This window comes from Callithrix jacchus, chromosome 9 (assembly GCF_049354715.1).
Source record: "Callithrix jacchus isolate 240 chromosome 9, calJac240_pri, whole genome shotgun sequence".
In the NCBI taxonomy this organism is placed as follows: Eukaryota; Metazoa; Chordata; class Mammalia; order Primates; family Cebidae; genus Callithrix; species Callithrix jacchus.
This window is the reverse complement of record NC_133510.1, coordinates 20498461-20519964: the sequence shown is the minus strand read 5'-3', so window position 1 is coordinate 20519964 and position 21504 is coordinate 20498461. Positions and strand designations below refer to the sequence as shown.

The 21504-nt window shown below is 41.9% G+C and overlaps 1 non-coding gene across 1 annotated transcript in view; it reads left to right on the top strand.

The window, feature by feature from the left end:
- Positions 1–21504, top strand: part of LOC108590018 (unconventional myosin-XV) — a 75879-nt gene that overhangs the window by 1479 nt on the left and 52896 nt on the right. The window contains exons 2-12 of the transcript XR_013522627.1: positions 1191–1376; positions 2244–2451; positions 2753–2841; positions 3372–3437; positions 4797–4914; positions 5853–5946; positions 7465–7537; positions 13457–13588; positions 16469–16527; positions 17590–17687; positions 18930–19047. This is a non-coding gene — a transcript (unconventional myosin-XV). The remainder of the gene's footprint in view (positions 1–1190; positions 1377–2243; positions 2452–2752; positions 2842–3371; positions 3438–4796; positions 4915–5852; positions 5947–7464; positions 7538–13456; positions 13589–16468; positions 16528–17589; positions 17688–18929; positions 19048–21504) is intronic.

Here is a 21504-nt window from a genome sequence, read left to right as displayed (position 1 = left end):
CTCTCCATCCTGAGCAAAAGAATGAGACCATGTCTCTAGATAGTTAGCTAGATCCTTGATAAGTAGTTTTCTATCACAATTTTTTCCCTACATTTGAGCATATTTTTCTAAAGTAGCATTCAACACAACAGCACTTTACAGTGTTATTAGTTGTTAATGTGACTATGTTTTTCTGAAATACAGTATCCTTTACAAAAGCAGTTTTTGTCTGTCAAAGCACACAGATAGGTCCTCAAGTGAATTTGCCTGATGTTGGTGACCTTGATACCATTTCCTCCCATTGATTGGAACAGTCAGTAATTTCAGGTCACCGTTACCCTTGGAGGAAGAGCCCAAAGGCAACAAGTAAGGGCACTGGTGTCCAGTCCCTTCAAGAAGCATTTTCACCTTCCCTTAAGGTTTCCCTTGATGAACATGGAAGTACTGTATGTAGAATTGACTGTTCCAGCATCTTTGTATATTAGGCCAAAGTTATATGTCTTCCTTTTATGAGAGGCACCCTGGTAGGCTAGGGGAGTTACACATGAAGTCTGATCTCAGCTTCTCTGTCCAGAGATGCAAGATGGTCCAATCAAATAACATTCTCTGAGCCTGTTTCTCTTTTACTTATTTTATTTATTTTTTATTTTTTAGAGACAGGGTCTTGCTCTTTTGCAGTGGTGTCATCTTGGATCACTGCAACCTCCACCTCTCGGGTTCAACTGATTCTCCTGCCTCAGCCTCCTGAGTAGCTTGGACTACAGGCACGTGCCACCACATCCAGCTAATTTTTGTATTTTTAGTAGCGATGTGGTTTCACCATTTTGGCAGAGATCGTCTTGATCTCTTGACCTCATGATCCACCTGCCTTAGCCTCTCAAAATGCTGTGATTACAGATGTGAGCCACCACACTTGCCCTGAGCTCATTTTTTTAGCTGTAAAATAAGAATAACAATTGTACTAATCTAAAAAGACAGCTTGTTGTATTGTCTTTTATTTTCTATGAAACTGTCTTTAACACAATAATTATTTTCTTTGCTGTGCCACATTTGTTTTTGTTTTGTCTTTGTTTTTCTTTTAGATGGAGTCTGTTTTGTTTTGTTTTTGTTTTCTTGAGATGGAGTCTCGCTGTTGTAGCCCAGGCTGGAGTGCAGTGGCATGATCTTGGCTCATCCTGTATCATACCCACAGAGACCCTTTTTTTCTCCAGGGCCTGGGAAGCAGCCAGTTTCCATGAGTTAAATGCAGATCTGAACCATACCGAGCTGGAATTAAAGTACACACCCTCCTCTTCTGAAAAGTAGCTAAGGATTCCAACTTGGTGTAGTGGAGAGTGTGGCAGAGCCAGACCAGACAAGGACTGATCACCTGGAAAAGCATGTTGTCAAAGGCCTTGGTGAGTGCTGAGTGCCATAGCTCACACCGGTAATCCCAGCACTTTGGGAAGCTGAGACAGGTGGATCGCTTGAGGCCAGGAGTTTGAGTAGAGCCTGGGCAACATGGCAAAACCTGTCTCTACTAAAAACACAAAAATTAGCCAGGTGTGTTTTGAGATGAAGTCTGGCTCTCTCACCCAGGCTGGAGTGCAGTGGCAAAATCTTGGCTCACTACAACCTCCGCCTCCCCCTCTTCAGGTTCAAACTGTTCCCATGTCTTAGCCTTCCAAGTAGCTGAGATTACAGGCATGTGCCATGCCACCACACCAGCTAGTTTTTTTGCAGAGACAGGGTTTCACCATGTTGACCAGGCTGGTCTCGAACTTCTGACCTCAAGTGATCTGCCCACTTTGACCTCCCAAAATGCTGGGATTACAGGCATGAACCACAGCACCCAGCCCCTTCAGGTGGGTTTTGAGGCTTCACTATGATACTAGTTTCCTGTTTCTGCTGCAACAAATTACCACACACTTAGGGCTTAAAACAACATAGACGTAGCTGGGCATGGTAGCTCATGCCTGTAATCCACTCTGGGAGGCTGAGGCAGGCGAATCGCCTGAGGTTGGGAGTTCGAGACCAGCCTGACCAACATGGAGAAACTCCACCTCTAATAAAAATATAAAAATAGCTGGGTGTGATAGTGCGTGCCTGTAATCCCAGCTACTCAGGAGGCTGAGGCAGGAGAATTGCTTCAACCTGGAAGGCGGAGGTTGCAGTGAGCCGAGATCGTGCCATCACACTCCAGTCTAAGTAAAAAGAGGGGAACTCTGTCTGGAAAAAAAAAAAAAAAAAAAAGCAACACAGATGTATTCGCTTATGTTCTGAAGGCCAGAATTCTAAAGTCAGTCCCACTGACTCAAGGTGGGAGCAGGGCAGGTACCTTCCCAGGCTCTGAAGGAGAATGAGTTTCTGGCCCTGGAGGCTTCCTGGAATCCTCAGCTTGTGCTGCCCTTCTTGAATGACTGGAGGTACCTGCTTCCATCACTACACTTCCCATCGCTCTCCATCACCTGCTCTGCTCTGGTAAGGATCTGGGTGAGTACATCAACCCCACTGTGACAAGCCAGAATAATCTTCCTGGCCAAAAGTCCTTAACTTCATTATATCTCTAAAGCCCCTTTTACCATATGAGGTCATGTTCACCGGTTCCTGGGATTAGGTTATGAGCATCTTGGGGGGTCACTATCAGCCTATTACAGGTATGCTGCAAAACTATTACACCTTCCTGGTGTTTCAGTGATTGGGAGGAAAAGGGTTGGGATTTTTGCTTTGGGGTTCCTCTTAAACTTGTTTTTTCTTTTTCTTTTTTGACATGGAGTCTTGCTCTTTTGCACAGGCTGGCTGCAGTCTTCGTTCCCTGCAACATTTGTCTCCTGGGTTCGAGTGATTCTTCTACCTCAGCCTCCTGAGTACCTGGGACTACAGGTGCCTGCCACCATGTCTGGTTAAGTTTTGTATTTTTGGATGAGATGGGCACATGGAGGGGGCAGTGGAAGGTGGGGGAGGGGACGGAAGTTTCTGCTATGTTGCCCTCAGCTCAAAGCGATCCACTTACCTCTGCTCCCTAAGTGCTAGGATTACAGGCCTACATCACCTCACTGGCTGCTGTAAAGCCTTATTTCCACACAAGTGAGACATGTTTTAGGAAGTTTGCTAAAAGACCCCTGGAGACATTGTCGTTGTGGCCTCCTTGTTATTTAATTTGATGGATCTTTTCTGCCCTCCTCCTTTTCAGAAATTAAAAGGATAAAAAGAGGTACTAAACTTTAAAACTTTTCTTACAGTCTCCAATTAAACTAATTATAAGAACCACCAAAAAAGGGAAACATTTTTTCAAAAGCAGTAAAATGATATGGACTGTTGAGATGTAAAATATAGGAAATAAGTCATTATACGTTAATGTTGCTCTGACGTAGGGACATATCATTGACAATCAACCTTTGCTCAATTTTCAGAGAAATGCAATCATGGTATCGCTGATCTATGTAAACACATTGAAGAACTATCTGAAAGAAAATATGGTATGTCTAAACTAGAAAAGTCCTGTAATACTTTGTTCATGAGTGTTTATACAATGGAGTCACTGTTCATCTTGTAGTGTCTGTCTAAATATTAGAAACTTTCTTTCTTTCTAGATTACTGTAAAGCTAAGGAAAAATTGTATTTCTTAAATTATCAGTTAGCATTTCTTTTAAACTTTCAGCATGAATATTGGCGATTTATTTATAATTTATTGCAAAGCCCTGGATCTTAGGGATTTCATTAATTTTTTTTAAACTAATGATTTCTCTTTATCTGCTTTGTTAAATTCGGTATTTGGTTGGGCATGGTGGCTCATGCCTGTAATCCCAGCACTTTGGGAGGCCAAGGTGGGCAGATCATGAGAATAAGAGCTTGGCCAAGTCTCTTATTCTGTCTGAGCCTTAGTATGCTCTTTAGTGGTCATGAGAACTGAAGATCTATCTCGAAGATTTGATAGCATGCTACACTGCTTCACATAATACCGGGTATATAAATATATAATAAATGCATCTTGCTTATGTTTTAATTTCCTTATTTATTTATTTTTTGAGGCAGAATCTTGCTCTGTTGCACTGACTGAAGTGCAGTGGCATGAGATCTCGGCTCACTGCAACCTCTGCCTCATGGTTTCAAGCAATTCTTCTGCCTCAGCCTCCCAAGTAGCGGGGATCACAGGCGTGTACCACCATGCTCAGTTAACCTGTGTATTTTTAGTAGAGACAGGGTTTCACCATGTTGGCCAGACTGGTTTTGAACTCCTGACCTCAAGTGATCTACCCGGCTTGGCCTCACAAAGTGCTGAAAATTCAGGTGTGAGCCACTACATCTGGCCTATGATTTTATGATATTGTTAATTTAGTACTATTCTGAGTAAAAATCATTTGCTATTCAAGTTTTATGAATTCACTGTTTTATAAATTGACTGATAATTTTTATAAATATCAGTGCTTTTATCAGGTGAAACTGATTATGTTGTGGGGATTTTGTTGTGATGGTGGTTTATTAGATTATTTTGTTTAAAGACAATGTTCAGCTGTTGTGAAATTATAAAAAGTGAAATTATAAAAACTATTTTCACACTTTATAATTTTAAAGCATTATTAATGGTAATTGCCTTAGGGAAAGATACTTTTTTTGTAATATGAAAGTATGATATTCAAGTTTAGTGTACAGCAAAGGATATTAAATCTAAGCACTAATGTGCACTTGAAACATGAGTACAAATGTCAGTGTTTAGCAGATAGACCTTAACACATACTGATAGCAAAGAAATGGAGCTGTTTTGATGGGAGACTGTTGATTATGTTTGATTTGAATATTCCCCATGCTCTTGACTTTTCTTTTTTTCTTTGAAACAGAGTCTTGCTCTTTCACTCAGGCTGGAGCGCAGTGGTGTGATCTCAGCTGACCAAAACCTCCACTTCTCAGGTTGAATTTATCCTCTTGCCTCAGCCTCCCTAGTAGCTAGGACTACAGGTGAGTGCCACCATGCCCAGCTAATTTTTGTATTTTTGGTAGAGATGGGGTTTCACCATGTTTGCCAGGCTAGTCTCAAACTCCTGACCTCAGGGGATCCACCCACCTTGACCTCCCTCAGTGCTGGGGTTACAGGTGCGAGCCACTCCCACCTGGCTAACACTTGACTTTTTTCTTTTTTGAGATGGAGTTTTGCTCTTGTTGCCCAGGCTGCAGGGCAATAGCTCAATCTCGACTCAATCTCGACTCACTGCAACCTCTGCTTCCCGGGTTCAAGCTATTCTTCTGCCTCAGCCTCCAGAGTAGCTGGGATTACAGGCATATGCCACAGTTAATTTTATATTTTATTAGAGATGGGTTTTTTCATGTTGGTCAGGCTAGTCTGGAACGGTCTACCTCAGGTGATTTGCCTGCCTCAGCTTCCCAAAATGTGGGGATAGAGGCATGAGCCACCATGCCCAGCCCAACTCTTGACTTTTTATAGCTGTTATATTAGTTGAATCTTGAGTAAATAAATGCTAGCTTAAAAGTTGCAGTTCAGGGAATCTTCTGTTTCAGTTATTAAAAAAATTATTTTTGTAAGTCCAATAAGGTTACACTAATGTTTATGATTTGAAAATATTACCTCTTCCATTTAGTACTATATGTATTAAATAATATTAGCTGGTATGTTTTTCTCACTTTATAATGTGGTTCAGATTTCTGTAGACAGTTTGGCTGTATCTACATTGCCTTAAAGTAATGGGATCTACCGATCTTTTCTTTTCTTTTTGAGCTGGAGTTTTGCTCTTGTCACCCATGCTAGAGTGCAATGGTGATCTTAGCTCACTGCAACCTCTGCCTCCTAGGTTTAGGTGATTCTCCTATCTCAGCTTCCCAAGTAGGTAAGATGACAAGCACTCACCACCATAACTGGCTAATTTGTGTATTTTTCATAGAGATTTGGTTTTGCCATGTTGGCCAGCCTGGTCTCCAATTCCTGACCTCAGGCGATTCACCTGCCTTGGCCTCCCAAGTGCTAGGATTACAGAGGTAAGTCACCCTGCCTGGCTGTAATGGGATATTTCACTGCAAACTTTGATGAACAGAATATTAGCATTTTTGGTGTTATTTTTATTTTTCTCACACTATTTTTCTTTGGACTGAATTACAATAACAGAAGTAAAGATCAAATTATAAAAGTTCAAGAGCAATGCCTGGCTCAGTGGCTCATGCCTGTAATCCAAGCACTTTGGGAGTCCAAGGCGGGTGGATCACAAGGTCAGAAGATCGAGACCATCCTGGCCAACATGATGAAATTTCGTCTCTACTGAAAGTATAAAAATTAGCTGAGCATGGTGGCGGGCACATGTAGTCCCAGCTACTCAGGAGGCTTAGGCAGGAGAATCACTTGAACCCGGGACATGGAGGTTGCAGAGAGCTGAGATTGCGCCACTTGACTGCAGCCTGGTGACAGAGCGAGACTCCATCTGAAAAATGAAAAGTTAAAGAGCAATACAGGTTGTGTTTAAATGATCTCCCTTTTTCTTTTTGTCCTTACAGCTCAAACAATAAAAGCCACTGGTCTGTTGATGATCCTGTACCCTTTTCTCCAGTCTCATGTTGAAGACCTTTATGTAGAAGGACTTCCCAGAGGAATGTTTTTTCCTTTGTGAGACAGAGTTTTCACTCATGTCTTAATTGTTAGATGCGTTTTCAAAGAAATAGAATTGATTTTCTCACTAGTTTTGGCTCTGGCATGGTGTAGGGACAAAACAGAATGAAATTAAAATGTTTAGATTTACTGAAATCTAAATTTTAGATTGCCAGCAAGTTCATGTTCCTAGTCTTCCTATAGCAAATGTTGCCTGCTAGCTCTTTGTTTGTTTGTTTGTTTGTTTATTGAGATGGAGTTTTGCTGGGTTGCCCATGCTGGACTGCAGTGCAAGATCTCAGCTTGCTGTATCCTCCCACCTTCTGGGTTCAAGCAAATCTTCCTACTTCATGTTTCAAGTAGCTGGGATTACAGGCACCTGCCACCATGGCTGCCTAATTTTTGTATTTGTAGTAGAGGTGGGGTTTCACCATGTTGGCCAGGCTGGTCTTGAACTCCTGACCTCAGGTGATCTGCCCGCTTTGGCCTCCCAAAGTGCCGGGATTATAGGCGTGAGCCACTGTGCCTGGCCTGGCAGCTGTTCTTGAGCACACCGAGTTGTGCTTTTTTCCAGCGTTAATGAATGTCCGGTTCTTCCTTTTTTTGTTCAGTGTTAGCATTGTTTCAGTGATAAGTACATTCTGGAATGTTAGAAATAATTTTAGTCACAGGAACGAAAAAATGCTACCTATTTTATAATAATAATATTTAGACTGGGCATGGTGGCTCACACCTGTAATCAAGCACTTTGAAGGCCAAGCTGGGCGGATGACCTGAGGTCGGGAGTTCAAGACCAGCCTGACCAACATGGTGAAATCCCGTCTTAAAAAATAATAATAATAATAACAATATTTTAACAACCCAAGTTAGTAAACCCATTACATTGAGAAAACTTGTATTTTTGTGATTTTTGACAGCAAAGGAAGAATGGTGTACCAGAATCATCAAATTAAGAAAGACAGTAGATGAGCTTTTCCGCAAAAAACATTGGTAAGCCTTTTTTCCTCCTTTAAAGTATATTACTGAGTAATGTCTTTCGTTTTGTTTTGTTTTGTTTCATTTTCTTTATATGGAGTCTTGCTCTGTCACCCAGGCTGGAGTACAGTGGCTCTCTGCAACCTCCGCCTCCCAGATTCAAGTAATTTTCTTGCCTCACTCTCCCAAGTAGCTGAGATTACAGGCACACACCACCATGTATGGCTAATTTTTGTATTTTTTTTAGTAGAGATGGGTTTCACCATGTTGGCCAGGCTTGTCTTGAACTCCTCATTCTGTGATTCCCATGTTTTGGCCTCCCAAAGTGCTGGCATTACAGATGTGAGCCACCACACCTGGTGGTAATGTTTTTCATGATGTTTTATCTTAGGAAAGTAAATACAATGAGTAGGACTCAGCTCAAGCTTTCTCTTACTGTTTTTTTTTTTTTTTTTTTTTGGTGATGGAGTTTCAGTGTTGTTGCTCAGGCTGGAATACAGAGTGGCACTCTCTTGGCTCACTGCAACCTTCACCTCCCAGGTTCTAGCATTTCTCTTGCCTCAGCTTTTCAAATAGCTGGGATTGTAGGCACCTGCCACCATGCCTGGCTAATATTTGTATTTTTAGTAGAGATGGGTTTTCATCATTTTGGCCAGACTAGCCTAAAACTCCAGACCTGAGTAGATTCCTCCTCGTCCCAACATATTGGGATTACAGGCATGAGCCACTACACCTGGACTCTCTTTACTTTTTTTCATTTTTTATTTTTTATTTTTTTTTTTAGGCGGAGTTTTGCTCGTTACCCAGGCTGGAGTGCAATGGCACGATCTCGGCTCACCGCAACCTCCGCCTCCTGGGTTCAGGCAATTCTCCTGCCTCAGCCTCATGAGTAGCTGGGATTACAGGCACGTGCCACCGTGCTCAGCTAATTTTTTGTATTTTTAGTAGAGACAGGGTTTCACCATGTTGACCAGGATGGTCTCGATCTCTTGACTTCGTGATCCACCCGCTTCGTCAGCTACTGCTCCTGGCCTTTTTTTTTTTTTTTTCTAATTTTGATGGAGTCTCATTCTGTCACCCAGACTGGAGTGCAATGGGGGGATCTCAGTTCACTGCAACCTCTGCCTCCCAGTTTCAATGATGCTCCTGCCTCAGCCTCCTGACAGCTGGGATTGTAGACATGACCACCACACTTGGCTAATTTTATATTTTCAGTGGAGAGAGGGCTTTGCCTTGTTCAGGCTCCTCTCAAACTCCTGACCTCAGGTGGTTCAGCTGCCTCAGTGTCCCAGATTGCTGGGATTACAGATGTGAGCCACCATGCCTAGCCATCCTACAGTTTTTAATATGCATGGATTATGGAAATTTTAATCCTGCATAAGAGGAGAGAGTCGGGTAATGGAACCCCATATGCTTTTTACTGAGTAAATGTTTCTGTACAGTCAAAGGTTTTCTGCAGGAGGATTGACACCATTGGGAAGCCTCTTTTCTTTGGGCTTTACCTGTACCTGGGTGCCACTCTGTAGTAACGGAGAGAGCTTCGGCAGTAGCCACCACTGGGCATTTGAAGGTACAACCTCAGCCAACCTGTCTTTTCTATCTTGTTCCATAAATACTTCATCAATACTTCAGAATACTTAGTTTTAATTTTTCATTCAACATCTTTTGCCACCCAAAGTTACTTTCTGCCCCATTTTTATTCTGCTTCTCAGCAGAATTCTAGGTTATTGTTCTCTGCCCCTGCCCCATTTTGCATAAAAATGTTCAAATCTTGTTGACTCTTCCTTGGCTCCTCTCTGTCTCATTTTCAGTCTCTGAAGGCCCCTGCCCTCATCCTCTACACTAGAGAGTGCCAGTCGGCAGCTTCATTGTGAGCTAGCGCTCTCTCGCTCACTCACTCGCTCTCTCTCTCTTTCATCTTTCTCTTGTCACCCAGGCTGGAGTGCAGTGGCACAGTCTCATCTCACTGCAACCTCTGCATCCCTGGTTCAAGCGATTCTCCTGCCTCAGCCTCCTGAGTAGCTGGGATTACAGATGTTTGCCACTATGCCTGGTTGATTTTTCTATTTTTTTTTTTTTAGTAGAGATGGGGTTTCACCATGTTGGCCAGGCTGGTCTCAAACTTCCGACCTTGTGATCTGCCTTTCTTGGCCTCCCAAAGTGCTCAGATTACAGGTATGAGCCACTTTGCCCAGCCTCTTTCTCTCTTCTTAGTATGTCTTCCTTACAGATAATCCCACCTTGCCCACCTCTTAAAAATATTATATTGTCTGTGTCTTTGAGACCCTCATTCCTGGCCCTGAAGGTGCTCCTCATACCAGACCTCTATGTTTACCTATCTGCTTGACCCCTCCTCAGGCTTCATGTGTCCCAGGCAAAGTCCCCATTTCCCTCTTTATGAGCTCCTCTCTAGGTCTACCAGCTACCCAAGCCAGATGCCCAGGAGTTACTCTGAGGTATGATTGTCTCCCTTCCCGTATCCAGCCTTGCAAGGCCTGCTGACTCTGCCCAAACACAAAGCCCAGGTTCTACCCATCCTCCTTCACTGCCCTCCAGTGCTCAGTTAGAGCCATGCCACAGAGCAGCCAGGTCAGGCTCATTGTAAGTAGGAGGTGGAGCCTGTCATTCTCTGCACTGTCATAGGTAGTGCCTTCCACTGTCCTTGGAATAAACCTCACAGCCCCTGATTGGGTCTGCAGGGGCATCGGTGAGCTGCCCTCTGCCATTCCTCTGCTTTTCCCACATGCCGTCTGTGGAGTGCTTGCTCTGTGCCAGCCACTCTGGTCATTTGTGTGCCTTTCATCTTCTCAGGTCACAGCCTCCTGGCACTGTTGTGCTGAGGGCTGGTGTTTGTGGACTGCTGTTAGTTGAGGGCTTTCTGTGCTTCTCCTTTCTATTAGCATCACAGTTGAAATGTCATCATGTTGGAGAGGACTTCACTGAGCACTGTCTCACCTCAGCCTCGAGGCTCACTGACTCATCCTCCTTTCATTTTTCACAGAGCGCTGCTGGCTTTTTCCTCCTGCTTCGGCACAGTGGCTCTAACAGCCCAGATCGTGCCTGTCTTGTTTACTTCTCAAGCAGGTTCTCAAGTGATTCTCCTGCCTCAGCCTCCCAAGTAGCTGGGATCACAGGTGTGCACCACCACACCCAGCTAATTTTATTTTTAATTTGTAGTAGAGATGGGGGTTCCACCATGTTGGTCAGGCTGCTCTGAAACTCCTGACCTAAGGTGATCCATTCACCTTGTCCTCCCAGAGTGCTGGGATTACAGGTGTGAACCACTGAGCCTGGCCAGGAATGGATTATTTTTATGCTTCCGCTTTTGAGACATTGCCATGGCATTTGTAAACTGTCACGGTGTTGGTGGGAGTGTAGTAGCAGTGAGGACGACCAGAGGCCACTCTTGTCACCATCTTGGTTTTGGCTGGCCGCTTTACTGCAACCCATTTTATCAGCAAGGTCTTTATGAATTGTATCTTGTGCTGACTTCCTTCCTCAGCTTGTGACTTCGAATGCCTTAACTATCTGAGAATGCAACTCAGTAGGTCTCAGCCTCATTTTACCCAGCTCCTATTTTAGATGGAGTTGCTCTGGTTCAAATGCCTCTGAAAGGGGAAAGGAAATCCTGGGATTTTCATTGCCGTGAACCACTGCAAGTATTGAGGAAATAATCACTACTTCCAACCTCATAATCCTGAAGTCATTTGGTACCTGTGAGTCACGTGTTGGGAACTGGGCAGTGTGGAAGACAGTGCCCTGCCCCATGCATTCTGGAGCATTTAATCTGGTGGGGAAATGTGTAGTAGGTAGGAGATATTTACTATGGAAGAAGGGGTTATGGTCTGGGAAAGAATTAAGTGGAATAAGGGGATAATGAGGCAGAGGGTGTGATTGGGACAGCCTCAGTGATGCGCGATGAGCACATTCTGCAGTTGGTCTCACCTCTTTGTAAAACTTCCAGTTTTCACTCTCAACCCCAACAAATGGTTCTTTTTTATTTTATAGAAAGTTTGTCAGAACTAGGTTTATATATTTTCTTGTTGAATTAACAGAATAGTTTGATTTAACATCACTGTCTAGTATGACTGGAAGCTTCTAATCTTTTACTGTTATTTATTTATGGGCCTTCAAATTTGATGCTAATAACATGAAGTAAGAATTTAAGACAAGTCTTTAGATGTTACAGGAAAGCCAGTCTAATAACAAAGAAATTAATTAATTAATTAATTTCAAGTTGACATTCCAGTTGAGTTGTGGAGGTGGGGGAGGCATTTTGGTAAATGAGTTCAGAAGTAAGGAGAAAGGTCTGGCAGGAGATATCATTTTGGATTTTGTAGTAGTGTTTTGATAGCAGTCGTTGATAACACCAAAATAATGTATCAGTGAGCTCCCTGACAGCTCCCTGACTTTTCAAAGAAACGGGGTCGTGTTATGTTTTCTGGGCTGGGCTAGAACTCCTAGGCTCAAGTTATCCTCCTCAGTCTCCTAAGTAGTATCTAGGGCTACAGCTGTGTGCCACCATGCCCAGGTTTGAGCCATTTCCAGCCATCATGTTGCAAAATATTTAAATATTACATTCAGAGGTGCATGGGAGATCTGTATATAAATAGCACCATGTAAATTGCTTGAATGTTTTTGTTTAGAGTTCTGTTTGGATGTGGTTTCAGAGCAGGGATTAGTAAATTCATTTTTACTGTTTTTTTCTTGAGGCAGATTCTCACTGTTGTTCAGGCTGGAGTGCAGTAGCTCACTGCAGCCTCTGCCTCCCGGGTTCAACTGATTCTCTTGCCTCAGCCTCCTGAGTAGCTGGGACTACAGGTGCCTGCCACCACACCCAGTTTTTTTTTTTTTTTTTTTGGTAGAGACAGGATTTCACGATGTTGGCCAGGCTGGTCTTGATCTCCTGATTCAAGTGATCCCCCTGCCTTGGATTTTCAAAAAGTTGGGATTATAGGCATGAGCCGTGGTGCCTGGCCATTTTATTTTATTAAATTTTAAAATTACAGTTTCTATACCTATTCAGAAGTAGAGAAAAGAGTACTATGAACACTAAAATACTTATTCCTCAATTTCTGTGATCATTAAGATTGTCCTACATTTTGTTCTATGTTTTTTTCCTCCCTTTGCAGGAATACTGTAAAGCAAATCAGAGTCTTCACGTCATTTTACCTGTTCAGTGCACGTCCCCAAACAGCCACTATCTCCTCACATCTGACAAAATTAACAATGATTTTTTGGTGTCAGCTCATTGTTTGCTGTACATCTGGATCCAAACAATCTTCCTGTGCTAACTTTGGTTATTATGCCTCTTTTAATCTAAACCAGCCTCTGCTTACTATTGTTATTTCATATTCCACGTATTCTCAGTAGAAAGTTACTTCTTTTAAAACAGCATGGTTACAAGATTGAAGGGGTAAAGAATATTGATCTTGTGGTTGCAGTGCAGATGAAAGTGTAGCCTGAAATGTGCCCATGTGCAGCAGCAATGGAGGAGGGTTATTACAGGTCACCAGCAGAGAGTAGCAAAAGGCTGCTTCCAGATAGTATTTACAGCCTGGGTCCAATGGCTCATGCTTGTAATCCCAGCACTTTGGGAGGCCGAGATGGGCGAACCACCTGAGATCGGGAGTTTGAGACCATCATGCCAAAAATGGTGAAACCCCGTCTCTACTAAAAAATACAAAAATTAACCAGGCATGATGGCAGGTGTCAATAATCTTAGCTATTTGGGAGGCTGAGGCAGGAGAATTGCTAGAACCTGGGAGGTGGAGGTTGCAGTGAGCTGAGATCATGCCACTGTACTCCAGCCTGGGTGACAGAGCAAGACTCCATCTCAAAAAAAAATGCTACTTATGTTGTATTCTTTATCTTCTATAATAATTTTCTTTCTCTGTCTTCCTAAGGGTATTAAAAAGAAGTTTTATCTTTTAGGATCTTTGAAGATCTTTTTTAAGACCAAAACTCTGAAGCACGTTCAAATGATTTGTATTTAGAAGGACTACCGGAAAACATTTCTTTCAGAAGTCTCTTGTGATGTGGAATTCCGAGGCTGGAAAACATCAGGTAAGTGGGTGACTGAATTAAATTTTTATTAAAAGGTAAAATAATCTGTGGAAACAAATTAAGAAGAGATTAATTTGATAAAGATGGGCCTTTTGTTCCTATCTCGTCATGACTTCTTTATATTTACAATTAATAGATTGATATTTAGATTACTATTTAGATTGAACAAGCGTTTATTTAGTATAAGCATTAGATGTGCAAAATTGGGTCTGACAAGAACCTTGTCGTTGGGGGCTTAATACTAAGAAAAATACAATGAAAAGTTATTGAGCATTTTGGGGGAATAAAGCAAGGATGGCATATCCCGTTACTGTCTCATTGAAGATCAATGAGAAAGTAAAAGCAAAGTATTATAAGTTCCATCAAAGAAAACCGTTTAAGTTTTTGTTTTTGATGTTATTTCTTTAATAAACAGCTGCTATCATTTCAGACCACTTGCTATGTAGGCCCTTAGGAATTTTTCACTAGAAGGCATGTAAAGAAAGATGAGCATTTGTAAGGGATTTAACGTTCATCATTTGACTGCATGACTCATCCCCAGAGCTGTAATTTTACTAACAAATTTTTCAGAAGCCAGTTAGCAGCTGCACCTCGCCAGCCAGCGACCCTCAACATCCAGTGCTGTTTTGTTCTTCTGTTTCTCCTCAAACTTGGTTACTCTCACAAAGTCCTTGCATTTCTTTTCTTTTTTTTTTTTCTTGCTCCGTCACTCAGGCTGCAGTGCAGAGGTGTAATCACGGCTTGCTATAGTTTCAAACTCAAGTAATACTCCCACCTCAGCCTCCCAAGTAGCTGGGACTACAGATGTACACCACCACGCAAAGCTAATTTTTTTATTATTATTTATTGTAGAGATGGGATCATGCTGTGTCGCCCAGGATGATCTTTAACTCCTGGCCTCAAGTGGTCCTCCTGCCTCAGCCTCCCAAAATTCTGGGATTATATGCAGATACAAGCCAGCTGTGACCAGCCCCCTATTTATTTTAAATAACAGCTTTATTGAAATATAGTTAACATACCTTACACTTCATTCATCAAAGTATGCAATTCAGTGGTCTTTAGAGTATTCATGGAGCTGTTCATCTGTCACCACAATCAATTTTAGAAGCTTTCATTGCCCTATAGAGAAATATACATTTCTTTGCCATTAGTTTGTACTCCCCCTATACCCCTGTGCTCCCATAGGCAACCGGTGATGTATTTTCTGTCACTATAGAGTTGCATAATCTGGACCTTTTACATAAAGAGGATTGTGCAATATGTGGGGATCTTCGGTGGCTGGCTTTTTTTTCACTCCTAGCACAATGTTTACAGAGTTTCTTCATGTCATGGCATGTGTCAGTATTTCTCTCCTTCTATGGCTGAACAATATACTCCAAGGTAGAGTCACACTACATTGTATTTATCTGTTCATCAGTTGATGAACATTTGGGTTGTTTTCATGCATTGGCCATTATGAATAATACCGCTCTGAAGATTCATGTACAAGTTTTTGTGTGGACATAATATTTTTATTTCTCTGGGATATATGCCTAGGAGAGAAATTAGTGCATTCTATGATACTGTACATTTAGGCTTTTGAGAAACTGTTTTCCAAAACAGTTATACCAGTCAGGTGTGGTGACTCACATCTGTAATCCCAGCTACATGAGAGGCTGAGGTGTGAGGATCACATGAGCCTATGAGTTAAAAAAAGGACCAGTCTGGGTAAGATGGCAAGACCCTGTCTTTATTTTAAAAAATAAAATGAAAATGACAAGAAAAGAAACACCCAAAGAAAGCGGTTAAACCATTTTATGTTCCCACCAGTAATGTATGTGGGTTCCAGTTTCTACATTTTCACCAACATTTCTTCTTTAGAGGCAAGATCTCACTGTGTCGCCCTGGCAGGAATGCAGTGGTGTGATCATGGCTCACTGCAGCCTCAAACTCCCAGACCCTCATGATTTTTTTATGTCAGCCTCTTGTGAAGTTGGGACTACCTTCACATGCCACCACACTCAGCTAATTTTTGTATTTTTAGTAGAGACTGTTTCACTATGTTGCCCAGTCTGGTATCAAACTCCTGGACCCAAGTGATCCACCTGCCTTGGCCTCCCATACTGCTGGGATTACAGGTGTGAACCACCATACCTGGTTATCTCTCTCTTTTGTCTCTTTCCTTTTTTCTTTTGGTAGATGAGAGAAAATAGTATCCATGTCTTATTTTTAGGCCTGAGACTTTGAAGGCATATGAGGGAATATATGATTGTATTTATAGATGTTTAGCAGGAGATAGCCTTGAACACAATGTGATATTAAAGGATCCCATAAAAGGTATTTGTAGTATGCTTCAAAAGAGCTGTATGTTTCCCAGTTACCACTTTACTTGTGAGGACACATGCTCCATGAAGCAACTGATGAGACAATTTGCAATTGTTATTTTGTTTTGTTACTCTGTAGATTTAGTTGTGCTCAAGCATTCAGATGATATTTTCTTCTTTTTCTTGAGACAGAGTCTTGCTCTGTCACCCTGGCTGGAGTGCAGTGGTATGATCTTGGCTCACTGCAACCTCTGCTTCCTGGGTTCACACAATTCTCCTGGCTCAGCCTCCTGAGGAGCTGTGATTACAGGCACCTGCCACCACTCCAGGCTAAATTTTGTGTTTTTAATAGAGATGGGTTTTCACCATGTTGGCCAGGCTGGTCTCAAACATTCAAGCTGTGATCTGCCTGCCTCGGTCTTTCAAAGTGTTGGGATTACATGTCTTAGTCACCACCCCCAGCGTGTTTTTTCTTTTCAAAAGCACCCTTGATGATTAAATGTTAAATATGTACTAGTGGATATTACTTTTCTGAATATTGCATAGTGAGTATTTAATGTTTATTCTCACCTTTCAGACATGAACTTATTAATTCTACACGTGAGGATTTACAACTTGATAAACCAGCTTCAGGAGGTAGGTCTTCAGTATTAACTCAGATGAGAAGATTGTGTGCAATAATTAATACTTACCATTGATTTTTTAATGGTACCTTTCACGTGAAATAAAATGCCTCTAACTACTAATTATGTGCCAGGACAGGAAAATTCATGTTGTCCAAATTTTGTTACTCTCTAGAACAATTAACTCAGTTTGTTTATATTAACCCATTATAAATATGTACAAATACTGCATTTATGTGTAGACAGAACTAAAATAACAGTATTTGTTCTACTTCTGAGATGCAATATTTATCTGGCATAGTGCATTGAACAGTTTATTATTGAAGTCTATACCAGTCAAATGAATGAGCCTTCATCAACTGTCTGTGATACCCAGGACATAAGGTTTCCTCTTAGAGTATGGAGACATGCATAACATCTCTTAATTGTTAGATGTGTTTTGAAAGAAGTAGAATGGATTTGGTTACTGGTTTTGTTTCTGGAATGTAGAGGGACAAAACAGAATGGACTCCCACTGTTGAGATTTCCTAAAATGGAAGGATTGCCAGCAGATCATATTTCTGGTCTCCCCATAGCAAATGTTTTCTTTCTTATTCTTTTTTTTTTTTTTTTTTTTTGAGATGGAGTTTTGCTCTGTTACTCATCCTGGAGTGCAGTGGTGTGATCTCAGCTCACTGCAGCCTCCACCTCCTGGGTTCAAGCAGTTCTCCTGCCTCAGCCTCCCATGTAGCTGCGATTACAGGACAAACAACCATGCCCATCTAATTTTTATATAGTAGAGGTGGGGTTTCACCCTGTTGGTCAGGCTGGTGTTGAGCTCTTAACCTTAGGTGATCTGGCTGCCTCAGCCTCCCAAGAATCTGGGATTACAGACACCTGCCACCATGCCCAGTTAAATTCTGTGTAGGTAGTAGAGATGAGGTTTCACCATGTTGGCCAGGCTGCTCTCAGACTCCTGTCCTTGAATGATCCACTTGCCCTGGCTTGCAAGTATGAGCCACCCACATTTGGCCAGTGATTGACTTTCATTTTATTTATATACTTTTTGAGATGAAGTTTCACTCTTGTTGCCCAGGCTGGAGTGCAATGGTGCGATCTTGGCTCATGACAACCTCCGCCTCCTGGGTTCCAACAATTCTCCTGCCTCAGCCTCCCGAGTAGCTGGGATAACAGGTATGTGCCATCATGCCCAGCTAAGTTTGCATTTTTAGTAGAGACAAGGGTATTTAATGTTGGTCAGGCTGGTGTTGAACTCCTGACCTCAGGTGATCTGCCTGCCTCGACCTCCCAAAGTGCTGAGACGACAGTTGTGAGCCACCACACCTGGCCCAGCTCTTGACTTTGTATACCTGTTGTATTATTTTAATGTTGAGTAAATAAATGCTAGCTCAAATGTTGTAGTTCAGGAGAATCTTCTGTTTCTGGTACTTTTGAAAATTATGTTTATAACTCCAGTAAGTGTTTTTACGAGTCCAGTAAGGTTACACTGATGTTTATGTTTTGCAAATACTACCTTTTCCATCTAGTACTATATGTATTACATAATATGAGATGGTGTGTTTTTCTGGCTTTTTGATGTGGTTCATATTGTTGTAGAAAGTCTGGCTGTATCTACATTGGCTTAAAGTAATGGGATTTTGTTTTTTGAGCTGGAGTTTTGCTCTTGTCACCCATTCTGGAATGCAATGACACGATCTTGGCTCACTGCAACCTTCACCTCCCAGGTTCAAGTGAACCTCAGCTTCTTGAATAGGTGGGACTACAGGTGTCCACCACCACGCCTGCCTGATTTTCAGTAGATGTGGCGTTTCCCCATGTCCGCAAGGCTGATCTGGAACTTGTGACCTCAAGTGATCCATTTTCCTTGGGCCTCCCAAAGTGCTGGGATACAGGTGTGAGCCACCACACCTGGCCTATGTTTTTATTGTGTGGTTAATTTAGTACTATTCTAAGTAAAAATAATTTGCTATTAAAGTTTTATAAATTGACTCTAACAGTTTATAAATGTAAGTGCTTTTTATAAGATGAAATAGATTATGTTTTGGGGCTTTTTTGTGATGGTGATTTATTAGATTATTTAAAGACAATAATTTGCAGCTGTTGTGACATTATAAAAAATCTTCACATTTTATAATTTTAAAGCAGCATTAGTGGTAATTACCTTAGGGAAAGATACTTTTGTTTTGCTCTGTAAGTATGATATTCAAGTTTAGTGTACAGCAAAGGGTATTAAATTTCACTCAGCACTAATGTGTTATATGGTGCACTTGCAACTTTAGTACAAATGTCAATGTTTAGCAAATAGACTTTAACACATAATGATAGCAAAAAATGGAGCTATTCTGATGGGAGATTGTTGGTTATGTTTAATTTTACTACTTCCCATGCTCTTGACATTTTTTGTTTCTTTGAAAGAGTCTTGCTCTGTCACCCAGGGTGGAGGGCAGTGGCATGATCTCAGCTCACTGCAATGTCCACCGCTCAGGTTCAAGCGATCCTCCTGCCTCAGTGTCCGTAGTAGTTGGGACTACAGGTAAGTGCCACCATGCTGGGCTAATTTTTGTATTTTTAGTAGAGCTAGGATTTCACCATGTTGGCCAGGCTGGTCTCGAACTCCTGACCTCAGGTGATCCACCCACCTAGGCCTTGCAAAGTGCTGGGGTTATAGGTTTGAGCCTGTTCAATGACTAGCTCTTGAATTTTATTTTTTTTTTTGAGATGTAATTTCGCTTTTGTTGCCCAGGCTGGTGTGCAATGGCTTGATCTCAGCTCACCACAACCTCCTCCTTTTGGGTTCAAGCAATTCTCCTGCCTCAGTCTGTCATGTAGCTGGGATTACAGGTGTACACCACAATGTCTAGCTAATTTTTTTTTTTCTTTTAAGTAAAGACGGGATTTTTCCATGTTGGTTAGGCTGGTCTCGAACTCCAGACCTCAGGTGATCTGACCACCTTGGCCTCCCAAAGTGCTGGGATTACAAGTATCAGCCACAGTGCCCATCCCAGCTCTTGACGTTTTATAGATGTTGTATTATTTCAGTCTTGAGTAAATAAATGCTAGCTGAGATGTTGCAGTTCAGGAGAATCTTCTGTTTTTATTAGTTAAAAAATTATCTTTATAAGTCCAATAAGGTTACACTAATGTTTATGTTTTGAAAATATTACATTTTCCATTTAGTACTGTATATATTAAATAACATTAGCCGGTATGTTCCTCTGGCCTTATAATTTGGTTCAGACTGTTGTAGAAAGTCTGGGTGTATCTACATTGGCTTTAATAATGGGATTATTTCTTTCTTTTTCTTTCTCTATTTTATTTAATTTTTTTTGAGCTGGAATTTCCCTGTTGTCCCCATGCTAGAGTGCAATGGCATCATCTTGGCTCACTGTAACATCTACCTCCTGGGTTCAAGTGATTCTCCTGCCCCAGCTTCCCGAGTAGCTGGGATTGCAGGCACCTGGCTCCACACATAGGTAGTTTTTGTCTTTTTAGTAGAGATGGGTTTTCCCATGTTGGCAAGGATGGTCTTGAACTACTGATCTCATGTGATTCACTGACCTCAGCCTCCCAAAGTGCTGGATTACAGGTGTGAGTCACCGCATTCAGCTGTAATGGCATATTTTACTGTAGACTTTGATAATCAGAATATTAGCATTTTGGAGGTTCTTTTTATTTTTTTCATACTATTTTTTGGACTCAAATACAATAATAGAAGTAAAGAACAAATTATAAAAGTTAAAGAGCAATGCAGGGCATGCTGGCTCATGCCTGTAATTCTAGCACTTTGGGAGGCCAATGCGGGTGGATCATGAGGACAGGAGATCAAGATCATTTTAGCCAATACGGTGAAACACCGTCTCCATTGTCTGTACAAAAATTAGCTGGGCATGGTGGCAGGCACCTGTAGTCCCAAATACTCAGGAGGCTGAGGCAGGAGAATTGTTTGAACATGGGAGATGGAGGTTGCAGTGAGCTGAGATTGTGCCATTGCACTCCCACCTGGCAGCAGAGCAAGACTTCATTAAAAAAAAAAAAATTAAAGAGCAATACAGATTGAATAATTATTCTTTTCTTCTGGTATTTAAATGATATCTCTTTTTTTTTTTTTTTCAGTTACAGCTCAAGCTGTAAAAGCCAAAGGTCCAGGATGATCTTGTACTTTTATTCCAGTCTCATGTGGAAGATCTTAATGTAGAAGGACTTCCCAAAGGATTTTTTTTTTTTTTTCTGAGACAAAGTTTTCACTCTTGTCACCCAGCCTGGAGTGCAGTGGCATGATCTCGACTGACTGCAGTCTCTTCCTCCTGGGTTCAAGCAATTCTCCTTCCTCAGCCTCCTTATTGGCCATGCTGGTCTCAAAATCCTGAGTTTGTGATTTACCTGCCTCGGTCTCTGAAAGTGTTGGGATTACAGGCGTGAGCCATTGTACGCAGCCTACTTTACATATTTTTATCTTTCACTTTTAAATTTTTCTTGGTCCAACACTAAGTCAGTCATGCCAGTGTTAGCTTTTGAAACATGAACACTGCCCACATCTGACTGGTATGCAACTGACATTTTCTTTTAGAGTTCTGATTGGCTTCATCTGAGGGGGTGTCTGTGATGTCACAAGGGTGGGTTTTCAGGGAAGTCACAAGGACAGTACAAGGCCTGGAGATGTGTCATCTTCTTCTCAGAGTGAAGCCTGGTAACTGCAGTGTCTCAGCTGGGTCCTGTGTGTTGCTGGATAGAAAAGGGAAGTTGACAAACTCTGACCCGGTACAGTGTTTATGTAGGTCAAAAATAGAAAACTGTATCCAGGTGTGGCTGAGGTAGGAGGAATCCCTACAGTCCAGGAGTTTAGGAACAGCCTGGGCAACATGGTGTGACCCTGTATCTTTAGTCCCACCTCAGCCTCCCAGCTACTTGAACCCCAGGGTTCAAGGCTGCAATGAGCTATGATCCTACCACAGAACTCCAACCTGTGAGACTGAGGTAAACCCTGCCTAAA